The 16806-nt window shown below is 30.3% G+C and overlaps 1 long non-coding RNA gene across 1 annotated transcript; it reads left to right on the forward strand.

Annotated features, from left to right (window-relative positions):
• The first annotated feature begins 9183 nt into the window (after positions 1–9183).
• On the forward strand, positions 9184–14963 carry LOC102664201 (uncharacterized). The gene is made up of 3 exons (XR_418428.3): positions 9184–9290; positions 12570–12658; positions 14786–14963. It is a non-coding gene; the product is annotated as an uncharacterized lncRNA (long non-coding RNA).
• Positions 14964–16806: the final 1843 nt, after the last annotated feature.

The raw sequence follows: 16806 nt of genomic DNA on the forward strand, positions 1-16806 counted from the left end.
TTGCATCCTCACTTTGAACCAACATACTCGTACCCTTGTGATTTCATCTTCCCCATATAAATGATATTGACAACAACAAAAGGTACAAATCTCACATTTGTGAAAGCTCGAATAGCACCATCATGGAGCTTCATCCTCACGTTCCCTATGCCTTCAACCTTTATTTTTCCACTATTCCCTAACTTGAAATGGCCAAATTCTCCATCGGTTTTCAACGTGTCAAACATCTCTCGATCTCTACAAATGTGATTTGAGGCAGCAAAATCCATCACCTATTTTGTTTTAGCAACCTCATCGTTTGTTGTAAAAAACACGTCATCTTCATCTTCAACACTTTTTACTACATTAGCTTGGGAGTTGATACCATCTTTGTTCATACTTCTTAATTTATTCAAGTCCTCCTTCATTTGTTTTCACCTCGCTTGCACATGACCATTCTCACCTCAATAGTAACATTACATGTTACTCATATCTCGTTGCGGACGCAATTGTGATTTTGATCTTCCTCTTGGCCCATCATGTCTCCTTGAATGATTCTTCCCTTGCTCAGACTCCACCACAACTAGTGCATGGTGTTCATCATCAACATTTTCAGTTCTCACCATTCTCTTATTTTCTCTAAGAGCGGTGGTCACCTCATCTGACTTCAAAGTTGATCTTCCCACAAGCAACTTTTGAACCAAAGCTTTAAAGAACCTTGGTAGTGAGGCCAACAACAACAACGCCTGCTCCTCATCAAAGAGTTTATCATCCACATTCAACAATTAACTTACTAGTTGATTGAACTTGTTGATGTGGTCATGGAGATCTCCTCCCATCTCCATTTTGAGTTGATACAACACCATCTTCAAACAAAGGCGATTAGTTAGCAACTTTGACGCATAGATATTCTTGAGCTTCTCCCACAAGGCCTTTTGTGTTGTTTTCTTCAACACATTGTATTTTATCTCAGGAGCAAGAGCTAACCGAATCATGCTCACAGTCCTCCTTTGGATCTTAGTCCACTCGGTTTCATTTATAGAAGTCGTCCTTTCATCTTCTAACATTTGATCAAGACCTTGTTGCACCAAAAGGTCTTAAATAGTACTCTGTCAAATCATAAAATTTATTTGTCCATCAAACAACGGTATCTCAAACCTTTGTGTGCTCCTGACCATAGCTCTGATACCAATGTTGGATAATCAATGCTCTTTCAAAAAAAATTATTCACACTCACAAAGGATGGTGAGAACACAAAAAAGATTGCACTGTATGAAAAATAATAACGAACACAATAATTTGGCGTGTTTAAGCACTTCTTGTCTACGTCCACGGAATCATCTCAAAAGTATTTAACTATCACAAAAATGATTACAAGATTGTAACCCACCCTAGATTATGTATCACTCTACAAACCCGAGTACCCCACTCAATAGTTACAAGAAATGATCACACTCTCACACACTCTCTTCATGTGTATCTTTTCCACTAATTCTCTTCTCTATTTATAGTGAAGATTGTCACCAACTATAATAAATAATTTTTTTTGGAAGTTAAAACAAAAATAATTTTTAATGCATCCATTCAAATAGACTTTATTTAGTAAAATATAATCTTTCACTTTATATTTAAATCACCTAAACCTTAGTGATAAAAATTCAGTTTCCACTATGCATTAAATACACCTTATCTTTTAGTTTAAAACTCTACACTAATATGTAATTTGTTCAGGATATAATTACTAATATGTAATCAATATATAAATTAGAAGAGAGAAAGTTATACTATAATAAAATATTGGTTAAATAGATTTATATTTTAATATTTTTTATTTTAGTCCTTTGTGTTTTAAAAGTATTATTTTATTCCTTTATATTTGGATAAACAATTTTTTACTATTTAAGATGATTTTTTATTGTTCAAAACAATATACATAATCCTTAAAATATGTTGATTGTTTTATTTTGATTTTGTTCACTAAAGTTATTCAGATTTTGCCTTGACTCAGCTAAGATTGAAATTCTAAAACACTTGCCATCAATCTAAGCTGTATAATACACAACATTAGTCGGGAGATAATTATTATGAGAAATCAAAATAATGAATATAATTAATTAATATAATTATTATGAGAAATCAAAATATTGAATGGTTAAAAATAAATAAACATGATGAGTTTTCTAAATAATCATTTAATTATTAAATAAATTTTAATCTTGACAGTACTCTAAATTTACAATTTTCAGATTTAATTTATAACTTTAACATGTCTTTTGTTTTTAATTTATTTTTAATGACGTTGAAACTTCACCGACGGAAGAAACAACAAACAGGCTGAAGATAATTAATTAGACACCTGATATTTTTATTGAACTTCTTAGATACCTCCAATCTGTACAAACTCACCTTTAGGTAGGAGATTTTGGTCAACATCATGTTATACCTACTACCTTAACAATTTTTTTAAAAATTAATATGGGTAAAATATATTCTAAATTCTTATTAATATAAATAAAAATCAATTTTAATACTTTATTTTCTTTCTTAATTTTATTTTTAATTTTTAAATTTAAAAACTTTAAATACTAGTATATATTATCAATTATTGATGACGGAACAATTAGATAAGTCATACGTTATAAAAAAAAATTGAGTTAAAAAATATATAAAAAACTACATTCGCTTCACTTAGCAATTAAGGTAAGTAAATAAAAGAGAAAATTACAAATAAACCCGAAGAAGAGCCAAACTCTGGATATCTATTTTTATTGTTGAGGGGTAAATAGTTATTTTTATCTTTGAATGTGTAAGTCACACACAAATTCATTTTTGAAAGATTAAAATTTAAGATTTAGTCCCTGAAAGTATAAAAAGTGTAACAAATTTATTCGGTGGTTAACTTCCGTCTGTTAATGTTAATGAAATAGTCTGTGATGCAAGTGCACAAATTTGTAAAAAAATTGATTGTCAGTGTAGTCATACTGAATAAATTGGACGAAAATGTCAGTAAATTACCATTATTGAACCTAAATGTCAAAAAAAATTTGTTGACGAAAATGTCAATAATTTTTGTTTTAGATCAAAATGTCATTAATTCTTATTGGATGTAATATTAGTAATTCTTTATTGAACCTAAATAACAGTATGTTTCTATTAGATTAATTTATTAGATCCCAAATGTTTATTAATAAAACAAATATACTAATATAATTATATAAAACGTTAAAAAATTAATACAATACTAAAATATGATACAATATTAAAAATTAAATAAAATACTTATTCTAATAAAATTTCAAATACCGTCATCAAGCACTCTTCTTTAGATATTATATATTATTATAAATTTTTAAATGAATTAAATAATATATACACAAATGTTAAAATTAAATATCTAAAAAAATACTCTTTTTTTAATAAAACTATATATATATATATATATATATATATATATATATATATATAATATTCCAAATAAAAATATAACAGACTTAAAGATGAAATAAATTCATAATGTAATTATATATTAAATTCATCTTTTGTAATTTTTTAACTATCATTTTAGTTTATATGAAATAAATGAATACGTTTACCTCCTAAATAATAATAAACGTAAATTTGTTAAAATTATTTGTTTTTTTTTTATTATTTTAGGCAATTTTTTTATGCACAAATATATCTTCTTCCTTAAAAAATAACCTTGCAATGCTATTTAAAATGTAATCACAATTAATGTTTTTCATTCATCCTCAAGTTTGCTTAGTATATATCATAATAGTTCCACAAATTCAAGTTCAATGAGTCACACCTTTTCAGTTACCAATAAAAAAGGTAAATAACTATTTTCATCCTTCAATATGTAAATCACTAATAAATTTGGTTCTTGAAAGATTACAATTCAAAATTTGGGAAAAATTTACTTTAAAATTATATTTTACTTTTAAATGAAATGAAATTTGGGATTTAACAAATTAGTCTAATAGAAAAACACTGATATTTAGATTCAATAAAAAATTACTAACATTTATGTTCAATAAAAAATTATTAACATTTTGATACAATATAAAATCATTAACATTTTTGTCTAATAATGATAATTTACTGAAATTTTTGTCCAATGAAAACATATTGACATTTTGATCCAAAATAAAAATGACTGATATTTTTGTCCAAACAAAATTATTGACATTTTCGTCCAACAAAAAATTAGAGACATTTTAGTTCAATAATGAGATCTTATTAACATTTTTTTCCAATCTATTCAGCATGCTTATGTTGACAATTAATTTCGTGATAAATGTTACTAAAAGATTAAAATTTAAAATTTAGTTTCAAAAATGTCAAAATACATATTTATGCACGAAAATTTTGTTTTTTACGAAAAAAACTCTAGATATCTATTAAACACGCGGAAACAGACACATTTATAATTGTAACTACACATAAAATGGACGAAGGAAATTACCTCAATGCTACGCCATTAACTCCCCCAAGTAATAAGTATGACCTCGAAAGACAAAGCTGTTTCAACAACAAGAAGCACTAATGCACAGTCACTAGTGGCATTAATAAACCATAATAATGTTAATGTTGCGTGTGTGGTTGCTCACGCACATGCCAATAATCAATTGGGCAAATGTCTCAAATGCCGCAGCCACATTTCAGATTTTGATGTGCCACCTTCCAGTTCCAGCCTAATATGCTTCAGATGATTGAGGAATCTGTTGTAATGGAACTGAGATATTAGGGCACACCTTAGCTGAGCTATTTCTAGGAAAGCTTCCCTAGGGCCTAACAATTCCAATAAGCATGAGATTCTTGTTGTCCATGATTAAGAACAAATCATTTGAATGAGTCCCATGATACCACTTTTTAATTTATAGCAAATCTATGCTGGTAGACTACATAATCCAATTATGGTTGCGCATTATATTATAGTCTTTCAGTTTGGTTTTTGTTCAGTTGGATTATATTATAGGGATTCATTTTTAAAAAAAATTATATATATCTTTTTTAAGTGAAAATGTACTCATTTCTGTCAAAATTAGGTTATTATAAATGATAAAATTTTATTTTTAATTATTAAAATAAAGAGAAAAACTTAGATATAGTACTATATGTAGATTGGTGTTCTTCTCCAATCATATTCGGAGTTTCATCTTTCATCTTGGTAATGGCAAAAAAAAATCCATTAAGTTATTCAGTTATGACATATTATGGAGGTAAAATTCTAAATCTGATAGAAAAACAACACCAATACTATCTATGATATTATATCTAAGTTTCTTCCTTTAAGGTAATTAAATACTTATTATTCGAAATGAAAATTACTGATTAAATTGTAATGATTTCGTACCAATTCATCCATGTAAGATTTGGTTTGAAGGTTTGTGACCAGATCCAATCTAATGTTGGATATAGTTTCCCATCAGAGATAAATTTAAACATGCATTTTGTTGATCATTAAGCCTATTAATTTAACTTTAGAATGGGTCCCAATAGCAGTTGTTCAATGAAAAATTTAGGGCACGGAGGACCCTTTAAGAGGGTCAAGATCAAACAGGACAAGCCAAGAGATAGGAATTAAACGGTACTTTTTTTTTCTTCCTTTGGGTAAAATTGATTCCGAGCTGTTTTAAAGAAGTGAACGAATCGTGCACACGTCTTATTTAGTTCTTGGGTTATCAAAGTACTAAGTCGACTACCATTTTTAACCTAACGTGTGATGAAATCCAACCATTGAAAGCAAATGTGGCTGGCAGGTTGACTCTCATTTTACTTGTAAAATTCTATTTGAAAACTGTCGGCAGAAGACAGGGCTCAACATTTGTTTAATTTATATCTTTGAGAATATGATATGACCATTGCCTCTTTGTTTAAAGTGTAGAAAATAAAAGAAAGAATCTACCAAAAATATGAAAATAAGAAAAGTTTTAATTGTGTCGCTTTGCTATTTTTTTATTATTAAATATCAATTATTATTTTTAGATATTATAGAATAAACCACCAATTTCATTGATAAAGTATTACTCTCTTTGCTAAATAATCCTTAAAATACAGAAATTATATAACTAATACTTCAAGTATTAGAAATCATATTAAAAACTCTCATATTGGACAAAATCTTTCAAATTAGTCTTGGATGTTAATAAAATATATTAATATATAAGTTTAAATATGTTTAAAGTATATGATAAATGATTAAATTTTGTTATATATTTTTAATAATTTTTTTATTATTTTGAGTTTTAGATATAATAAAACTTTTTGTTTTGAGTATATATTATCAATTATGATATAACATTATCACTTATTTTGTAAGGTAACATTTTATCACTTAACTCGGTGACAAGAACTTAAATTTCAATACATCGAGATTTAAAATAATAAAAAATTTTGTTATAGATCCAAACAAAATTTAATCATTTATCAAGAACATAAAGATATTAACACGTATTTTAAATTGATGGATATATTCAATACTACAAGGACTATATATATAATTTTATTACTTCAAGAGCTATTTAGGAGAAAAAATACTCAAGAAAAATTTCACCTATTTTTTTTGGCAAATATTTTTTCTCAATTGACTTTGACGTGACTTTCATCGAAATACACACTACATATATTGTTTTATCAACATGCGGTAACGCACAGTATCATTCCCTCTACTATATCTAAAGTTTCTGCTTTCTTTTCTTTAATAAATGCTACACAGGGGAGCAAAGAAGAATAACACTATAACTAAACGGAAAAAAAGGACAAGGAATACACACAAAACGTACTTGCTTTTATCGTGGATTTATATAGTAGTTTAGTTTCTAATTTTAGAGAAATCAGAATATTATTACTCTATATATTACTTAGTAAGTAATTTTTGTGTATTATATAAATATTTTATATTTTAGGTAAATTATGAAAATATAATAAAGAAAAATATTTCAGAAAAAAAATGAGATTAATAAAAACACGCATTCAAATAAATAACTAAAGCTATATATAAATAATTGGCTAGATTGCATTTTTAGTTCCCCTATAATTGTAAATGTTGGGGATAAACATCTACGCTTTAAGATCCAATTCATCATGTTATCAATTATAGTAAAGAATTGTTCTTTTATTTTTATTATCATATTTATTATTTTATTAAATTATTAATTTAACAAGTCTTTGATTAAAATTAGAGACTTGTTATCATGATAGAGATTATGATAATGAGAAAGAAGTCCTTTATAATTTTAATCTAAATTGTTCTTTATCGTAGGATTATTGTAAATAGGATATCAATAATCTGAATAGATCAATATATATGTAATGATATTAATTGGATAAAGATTAATAAATTTCATTTATTTTTATATATATATATATATATATATATATATATATATATATATATATATATATATATATATATAGCTAATAGTACCTTGATATGTCAATAAGAAATATAATAGTTTCCTTTAGTAATTAATAAGTTATTTGTTATATTTTAATTTCGAACATCTAATGCTTTAGGGCATTAGTTGAATGAATATTGAATATGATTAAATACTGATAGAATTAATGATTAATCAAGAAGGAATCCATCAACTTTAGGTAATGAGTTTGAGCTCTATAATAGAATTAAGACCTTGACCAAGGCAATTGAATGAAAGAAGAACAGAGTTTCTTAAGTCATTCATTGATTAAATATAATGTGTTAACTTATTAGAGTTGTAAATGATGGAAAAAAATACTACATTATTCTTCTATCGGTTCTTGAAGGTAAAAGATGTTACTTCATGTTATCCAGACATTAAGAAGTGATGCTAGACGCCTATCTAATTAGTAAATTAATTATGATTAATTACTACCGGTTTAATATTGAACCTACAAGGTCACACACAAACGAGTTTTCTAATCTTTGTCAAAGAAATTATTTTAATATTTGATGATTAATTAAATTAGAGAATTTAATATGTTTAAATGATTAATTAATTTCCTAAGTCACTACAAAAAAAAATGACATATACCTACAGAAACTTTTGTCTACACACATAAATTAGTGTAGCTAAAAGTCAAAAAAATACTTATACCCACAATTATTTGTCACAGTGTAGGTAAAAGTAAAAAAAAATAATTTCATTTCATCCTTGCACTACTACAAATATTCATTTCGATTAAAAAACGCGCAACACATGGTCCTTCTCCTTTCGCGCTGAACAAAACATTGGCTTTTTCTAACCCTAGTCACGGTTGCAGCACCTCTGTCTCTCTCAATCAACAAACCCTATTTTTTCTATTTCCACACTCTCTCTGTCTGTCTCTCTCAATCAATGCCATTCCCTTTGTAGAAAACCTAGAAATTTCTACAAGTGAGTCTACCCTTTCCATCAAAATCGAAGGATATATCCAAGCGTAATAAGCCCTTACTTGAAGAGAGAAGGGGAAGGGGTGTTGTCATGGAACATGGAGAGTGGAAAGTTCAACACCTTCAGTTAATAAATAGTGTGAAGGTAAATATGTTAGCTAATAGTTTGTTTGCTTGACTTTTGTTAGCCGATAAACCCTAAACCTCACCAAACACTGCACTGGCGAGAGACTTCACTGAGGGAACCTCTTTCAATGTCTATCAATGACACCGATCAATCCAATAAGGCTCACAGAACTAGTCAATCTAGTGCCAAAACCAACAAGAAGAAGACTAAGAAGAAGCAGAAGCAGAATCCCAATAACGTCTGAGGATCCGAGGAAGCAAAACCCTAAGGCATTTGCCTTTTCTTCCTCCAACAAAGCCAAGTGCTTGCAATCACGCGCCGTCGAGAAAGAGCAGCGCCGCCTCCACGCTCCCATCATCGACCGCTCCTACGGCGGGCCTACTCCCTACGTCGTTGTCGTGCAGGGCCCTCCTCAGGTGCATATTATTCTATTCTCTTTTCTTTCTCTTGAATTCAACTCAACACAACGCAATTAGTTGCTAATCTTGCTTTGATTTCAGGTTGGGAAGTCACTGTTGATAAAGTCTTTGGTTAAGCATTACACGAAGCATAATTTTCCCGATGTGAGAGGTCTAATTACCATCGTATCAGGTCTATGATTGTTTTTTCTATACCCATGCTTTTATTTGTTTATTAATGCATGTGTGTATTTCAGAATTTCTCTGGACTTGGTTAACGATGATTGTTGTGTATCACATATGTCAGGGAAGCAAAGGCGGGTGCAGTTTGCAGTTTGTGGAATGTCCGAATGATATCAATGGCATGATAGATGCCGCGAAGTTTGCCGATCTAACACTTCTTCTTATCGATGGAAGTTATGGTTTCGAAATGGTGAGTTAGTTTTGAATGATGACATATTTGTGAATGTGTTTGTTCTCATGTCGAGGTGCTACTGTGTGATTTTCTTGAAGTTTGGTTCAACATTAGTTTTTATATAATAAGGATGCTATTTTTGAGATTTTACTTCACTTGAAGGAAACCTTTGAGTTCCTTAACATATTGCAAGTTCATGGGTTCCCGAGGGTCATGGTCAAAAGGCAAATGTGTCATCAGGAGCTCTAGGTGATGAACATGGCACAATTTAATGAGTAGTAATGCTAAGAATGTTGAACAGAATGACAAAATAGAAGCTTTGGATAAATATCAGCCTGGGACTGGTTCTGATGAAGATGAAGATGCACTAAATAGTACTGCTAAGAATGGAGTCCACTTGCAAGAACATATTGATTTTCATGATGGAAGATGGAGGAGAAGAGCAATATTTGGAAATGATTGTGTAGTCAATAAAATTATTTTTCTTTTGTTTCACTTTTGTTTGTGATATGTGTATCAGTTTGCATTGATAATGCTCTACTGGGTTACTCATAATTTCAGACTGACTTCATTGATAGGATTCAGAAGGGGATGAGGATGGTGCTACCAGTGATGATGATATAGAATCTTCAGAAGAAGAGGAGGAAGATGGCAATGATAATCATGACACAAATGGTGTAGTTTTCCTCTTATCTTTGTTAAGATTTATATCTTGTCTGTTTTTATCTGGCTGTATAAATTTGTTTTATTCATGCTCTCATCTCAGTACTAGGTTTTGGTAAATCCTTGTAAATCTCAATACTAAGGGCACTGATTATTTTAAAAAGTTTAGAGTTTTATTATTAAACTTGTAATTTTTTATTATTATTGAATTTTGATTAGTTTAAAGTTTGTTCAATTTTGATTAGTTTAGAGTTTATTATTAAACTTGTTACTCATGTTTTCCATCTTCAATCTCTCTTCTTTCCATGTTGTTGCTCACCAAGGTGAGCTTTTTTGTACGTGTGGTGGCAATGGAAGAAGCTGTGTTGGTGTTGGCTTTTGTGGGCAAGTTGAGAAGGCACCTTCTGCTGCTTGTTGTGGCAATGGTGCTTGTGCTATTAGTCTCTTCATTTGCTTCACCTCTCAGCGATGAAGGTGTGTGTGCACGTACTCTCACCTTTGAGACACCCATTTTTGCTCATTTTGTTTCCTTTGCTTTCCCCAAAGAGAAAAACAAGAGTTTCTCTTGCATTCGTGCATGTGGGTGTCTGTGAGGATCACGTTTGGTTATGCTGGAGGGTTAAAAATCCAAGCTTGGTTGTTTTCATGAGTTTTCCCAGAGAAATGGAATGAGTAGTGGAGTGAGTGAGCCCATTTATTTTGAGTCCTTTTTTAATGAGTTTTAACTCTAATTTTCAGCAAGCATAAATGGGTAGTAATAGTATCATACATCATACTCTATGTTTACTAAAGGGCATTTGAATTGAAAATTGTTTCAATTCAAATTCATCCAAGCTGATTGATTACTAGACCTTGCTGTTAAAGCTTCAACTAACTAAATAGTAACTTGTCATCTTTGATCTTTTAGTCGAAAATAGGAGCATGAAAAATGAAATGAACTTTATTAGGAGCTGTATTTTCATCTTCATCAGCTACATTTTTTTGATGCTGCTGTTATTTAAATCTTTAATTTGCAATTGCAACACTTCCTTCTTGCAGTTAGTGGAAGTTCAGGGCTGTAGAACAGTTCCTTTGTTTTTGGCATGAGTACAGGATGGGTTGTTATATGGCTGGTACCTATGCAGACTGTTTCAGCTTAATGAATTGTTCCTTACGGAGCCTCAAAAGGCTAGGATTTATCATTACTATGTACCTGTCTTTCTCTGGTGTGAACAGCAGATTACTGAGCATCAATCGAAGTTTAAAGATGGAGAAGATATACCTCCTTTAGTGGTATGCTACATACTTGTCACTCTCTCTGCCATAGTGTTATTTATTTTTATTTTAATTTGGAAAAACTAGGTAACTAACTGCTCCATAATTCATGTAAATAATTCAATAATATTATTTCCTACTCCTTAATTAGACATATATACACCAGTTTATCTTCAATCAGCTGTAAAAGACACTTGCACAACTAACAATTTACTCGTATTTAATCGCTGGATTTAGTTAGAAGATATTTATGACTAATTGTAAATAACTTTCAAGATCTCAGAGGGGCAGAAGATCAAAGCCAAGACATCCTCTCGTATATAAAGAGTGTCTCTGAAATCCAATGATAGGATATTTATGTACTTTCTAGTTTCTAAGTACATCATTCATCCATTTCTTTTGTTGTTTCACAGGATGTCTCTTCCAAAGCAATCATCAATAGAGCTTAATTGAGTTCTAATTATAGGACATCCAGTGGCTCTGATATGACATTGTCAAGTTCTGATGACAGGTTAGATTTTTAAATAGCTGTGAAACCTTCCATTGGAGTTCTTAAATTGAATATTTCATGGCTTATAGAGTACAAGATGTTGCTGAGTTACTTGACATGATGGTTGAGGATATTCCTTTTTCTGGAATTTGTTAGTGTATAATTTAGTTTTTTTATTTTAAAAAATTCTAACAGTTATAATGCAACAATAATATCAGAGTATTTCATAACTCTTGTACAAAAAACAAAACTACTACGACCAATTTTTAATGTCCACAAATTATTATGTCTATTTAAAACACTCACATGTTAAGAAAATCGTTATTTTATTGATGTTTGTTTATTCGGGTAGAAATGGAGTGAAAAGAAATAGGAAGAAGGTTTTAGAATTTGAGTTAGGAGTAATTGGCGTAAAATTGTTTAGTTTGATAAAAAAGATTTGAGTTTGAATGTTAAATACTGAAAATTAAGTTATAGCACATACCTAATTAAGAACCTTTTTTTAATCCGAGTAGCTGAAATCTTCAATATAAAATATACGTATAAACTCAAAGACAGTCATTGGATTGTCCTTTTATAGGCATTATTGGGTGGATATTGGGTAGATATATCCCGTGAAGAGCACAATTACTTGTAAAGGAATACTTATTAGTGATTGAGAGGAAAGAGAGAGATTTCATACTTGAGACTCATATTCATATATATATATATATATATATATATATATATATATATATATAAGTTTGGGTAGAAAAGTCAGCTAGACAATTAATAAAGTTTGATGCGTAAGTAGAGCAGACAACTTTGAAAATTGGGGCAAATATACTTTTCTACTTTCTATATTTCTTTTTTTGTATCTAACTCCGTCCTTGGCCATCTCCATATTGCAGTTCCTAAGAGGTTCAGGCTTGCAAAGGACACAACATTTGGACAAAGGCACTTGAATAAGTGGAGTCAGTCATCAATTTCCTTATGGATGGTAAGGACATATTTATTAGGAAAAAAAAATCTCTTAATTAGCCTTTAGCTAAATTCTGAATTTCGAGATTTTAGTTTGCAAGTGACACATAAATTAATTTCAAAGTTCCTCATGCTTTTGTACTCTGCTCGAATCAGGTTAGCTTCTTCAGACAATTCTCTGGATCTGTTAAAGAAAGTTAAATAATAAAAGTTTCCTTTTAATTTGTTCACTGATATATTAAGCGAAAGCCTGGTTATTGATTGTGATGAATAGAGTGGAAGGAGGATAATATAAGTTCTTTTATAAATATTGTTTGAATTTGGAAGTTTTTTCCCCTTGAATTAAAGCACCATGTTACTCCCTAAATTTTTATGTCAAGAAAAAAATTGGCCAAATTAACCCTTGAGCATACTGAAATATAAACTTTATTTGGGGTTTTTATCAAAAAGTTCAAGTTCTAAAAGATTCTAAAAGACATGTTAAGATAAGATTCTAAAAGAATGTTCTATAGAAAGATCTATTGTAGAAGATAATCCTAAAGTAACTTATAAAATATTTTAGAATGAGTAAGTAAGTTTGTATTTATAAGGAAAATTTTAAAGAATTATTTGTAGCCATTGGATTAAGTGATAGTTGGAAAAATTCTAACCATTTGTTTAGGAAAAATTATTACTATAAATAAGGATGATATATTAGAGTTTATATAAAGTCAAAATCAAGCCAAAAATCAAAAAGTGATCATTTGTAAAGTAATCTCTTCCTTCAAAACTTTCTAATCTCTTTCATTCCAACATAACGATATTTTGGACTGCCAATCAGTCCTCTTTCATATGATGAAATGAGAATATTCCAATTAAAGAAAATAGTATTAAAAAGAGATAAATTAAACCTTCATATTGTAGGGACCTCTTAACTCTAAGTCACATGCAAACCCAATTAATAAGACCAAGCATGATACATAAGTATCACTTTTTAAACACTTAATCAAATACTCATAATTTTTTTATTATTATTATATCACATCATAATATCTATAATATATTTTATTCTCGTTTATCTATTACTATGTGTATAATGACTCATTGGATGTTGGATGCCCATCCATACTTTTCCAATAAGACCCTCCTCCTCACATTCCTAGCATTTAGCAAGCCATCCCCATAAATAAAAAATCAACTATTTCATTACATTCATTCAGAAAAATAAAATAAAAAATTCTAATTTTTTCGTGTTTTTTCTTTCGATTCTGTTGCTTAAATTTTACTTATGTCATTAAAGTTTGCATCTAATATTTTAACATTTTCTTCGGCATAATATCAAGTTTGCTCAAGTTACTCGTCAATTTTATTCATGTGTGAGTACAATGTATTTTTGATAGCATGAAAAGTAACACGTTGAGGAGTTGTGTTGTAATTTTTGTATCTGTCACAATCAGAATTTTACTGAGCTATTTTCTATATGGCATATTGCCCATTTTATGCAAATGATGAACACCTTTACATAGCCTTCATTGTGTACACTTTTAGGTTGACATGATGGTATTCAATGTAATGTTCATATACTGATGCACTCTCTGTTGATATCATTGTACGTGATTGTAATAAAGCTGTGGCTTTTAGAACTTTTGCGGGAAAATAAGAGAATGCTGGACAAATCAGTTAGAGAAATAGAATGAGAGAGACAAGATTTGCAGTCACAGGAGAAGAAACTGATTTTGGAGATAAAGAAAAGTGCCAAACAAGGCCAGATGGTATGGTGATCGTGTTTTGAACTTTTGCTACTATTTGTTGCCTTGTTTGCTTTAGCTTTTGGTTAGAGCACTCCCTATGCTAGCTTAGCTGTTCTTTATTGCATATCTATAATACCCTCCTCTGCTCCCTAAGGTGGAGGGTGAATTTGAGTTTTCAATGGTGATGAATGACCACTACAAGGGGAACTCTTTTTTAAATTACAAAGTCCAAAAGTCACCTAACAGGTAAGTATATAATGTAATGTTTCTTTTAGGTGGATGAATATCAATGGTTAGTCTGTCATGTTAATTTGATTTGGCACTGCTTATCTGTAGAGGTAAGAACCAAGTAAAAGCATCATGTAATGTGGGTTGGACAACAGAAATGGATAGTCAGCCATCCGGTTCTGCTGCAGATGTTGTAGATGTTAATGAGTCTGGAAGTAGCAAGTTAGGTGGATCCGAGCCTGAGGGTGCTGTTCTCTGCTTGCAGGATCGATTAAAGTGGCTCAATCAGCAGGTCATCAGAAAGGTTGTATAATTTCCAAAAGCCTATCCTTTCATGATTTACTGCGATCACTATCTACATCCTCTTTTCGTCTATCCTTCCTTTCAAGTTTTTTGTTCTAAGTGCTGCTCCCTCATGATAGATTACCTGTTAACTTTTTCATGTTTTTTTTTTACCATCAAGGACAACCTGGAGTGTTTTGCTAATTGAGAATGACTTTAAAAGAAAAAATTATATTGGTCTTAAAAATGAGAATGACTGTACACCCCGGTTTATCTTATTTCTTTGGGATCTGGAAATGAGATGAAAATAAAATTTATCATCAAGACTGAAAACCAATTTGATGCTTTAATGTTTCTCTTGTTTAAAGGTTGGTCTGCATTATAATTGAAGTATTCATGGGAAAAAATATGTTTATACTTTTCTTCTTTCTATTATGATTTCGTATTTAAATTCTTCCATTCTACTATCATTTCTATTAGCTATGTAGATGTCAAGATTAAATGGGCTTTGTAATCACATTCTTTTGCACTTTCAAGGCTTTCCACTCCTACAGGGACGAGTTTTAGTTACTCTTCTGATGCTAGTGACATTCGTCAAACAAATCCTTAATGACCATGATGGAGATATGTGTAAGGTGTCTCTCTGGTGACCCAACTGAAAGGCCTTCTGTGGAACATATTCTCTGGAATTTGCAGTTTGCAGCCCAAGTTCAGAATTCATGGAGAAGAGACTCAAGTGATCACAGTTACTCACCTGCACCATCCTCCAGGGAGACATATTTAATATTAATTTGTATGAAATTTCCAGCAACTAATAGGGTCATCAGTCATCTCCAAGTAGTCAAGACAGAGCACTCTATGAGAGGATGCTGGACAATAAGGTGGAGTTTGGTTCCCCAAATAAGCGGTCTGGCGGATTCTTTAACTTTGCTCTGGTAAGCAGGTTGCAGCACTTTTTGTTGTGTGTGATTTTAGAGATATATGAAGTTTGAGAATTAAACTAAATAGAACTAGCATTGTTACTGTGGTTATATAACTAAATAGAACTAGCATTGTTACTGTGGGGGGGAGCAGGCCGGTGTTCTGAAGCTTAATGTTCTTGTTGCAGTAATATAAAATTTTGAGACCTGAAAGAGAAATTATGGTTATATATAAATTTGTTCATGTATATTTCACCAGTACCTCTGGTACTGTTATGATTCATATTAATAATATATAATTTCTGCCTTCCAAAAAAAATATGGCTATATATAAATTATGCAAAATTTTATTCATTTTTAAAGGTATAAATTATGTATGTTCTAAGCTCTCTCTAAGATCTAAACATTTACCTACAGTTGAAGATGATATGTACATATTAAAGACTTTTACCTACAGTTAGGAGATGTAAGTAGAAGTTAATGACTTTTACCTACACACTATACATAGTAGGTAAAACCTATAGTGACAGACAATTAGCCGTCATTATATGTCCCCTCAAAGTTGACGGAAGAAACGTCCGTAGGACAAAGTCTATTATACATTTACCTACGGATTTTTTATTTATAGTGACAGTTTTTGTCTATAGGTATAGGTCATTTTTCTTGTAGTGAGTGGAATATTATTATATTTTTTGCTAGTACTGAAAATATAAATAATATAGATAATATAAAATATTTGGAATTGAGTTTGAAAAAGTTGTTAAGTACACGTTGGACTTGGCATGGTCAATTATTATTTCAATTTTAAATTGCTAAATGATTATCAATAAAATATAATAAGAAATAATATTTTAAAATGGCTTAAAACTCCACATAACCTCAAGGATTCGGTGGAGACCAAGCTCTCAATTCTTTCTTTTGTAGCTTCTCTAATGTAATCTTGACTTCTATGCCTCTATCCTAGTTAATTTTAGTTTCTCTTAGTCTCTCGTGTTTTGGGCACCGTA

The sequence above is a fragment of the Glycine max genome, chromosome 15 (assembly GCF_000004515.6).
Source record: "Glycine max cultivar Williams 82 chromosome 15, Glycine_max_v4.0, whole genome shotgun sequence".
Lineage (NCBI taxonomy): Eukaryota > Viridiplantae > Streptophyta > Magnoliopsida > Fabales > Fabaceae > Glycine > Glycine max.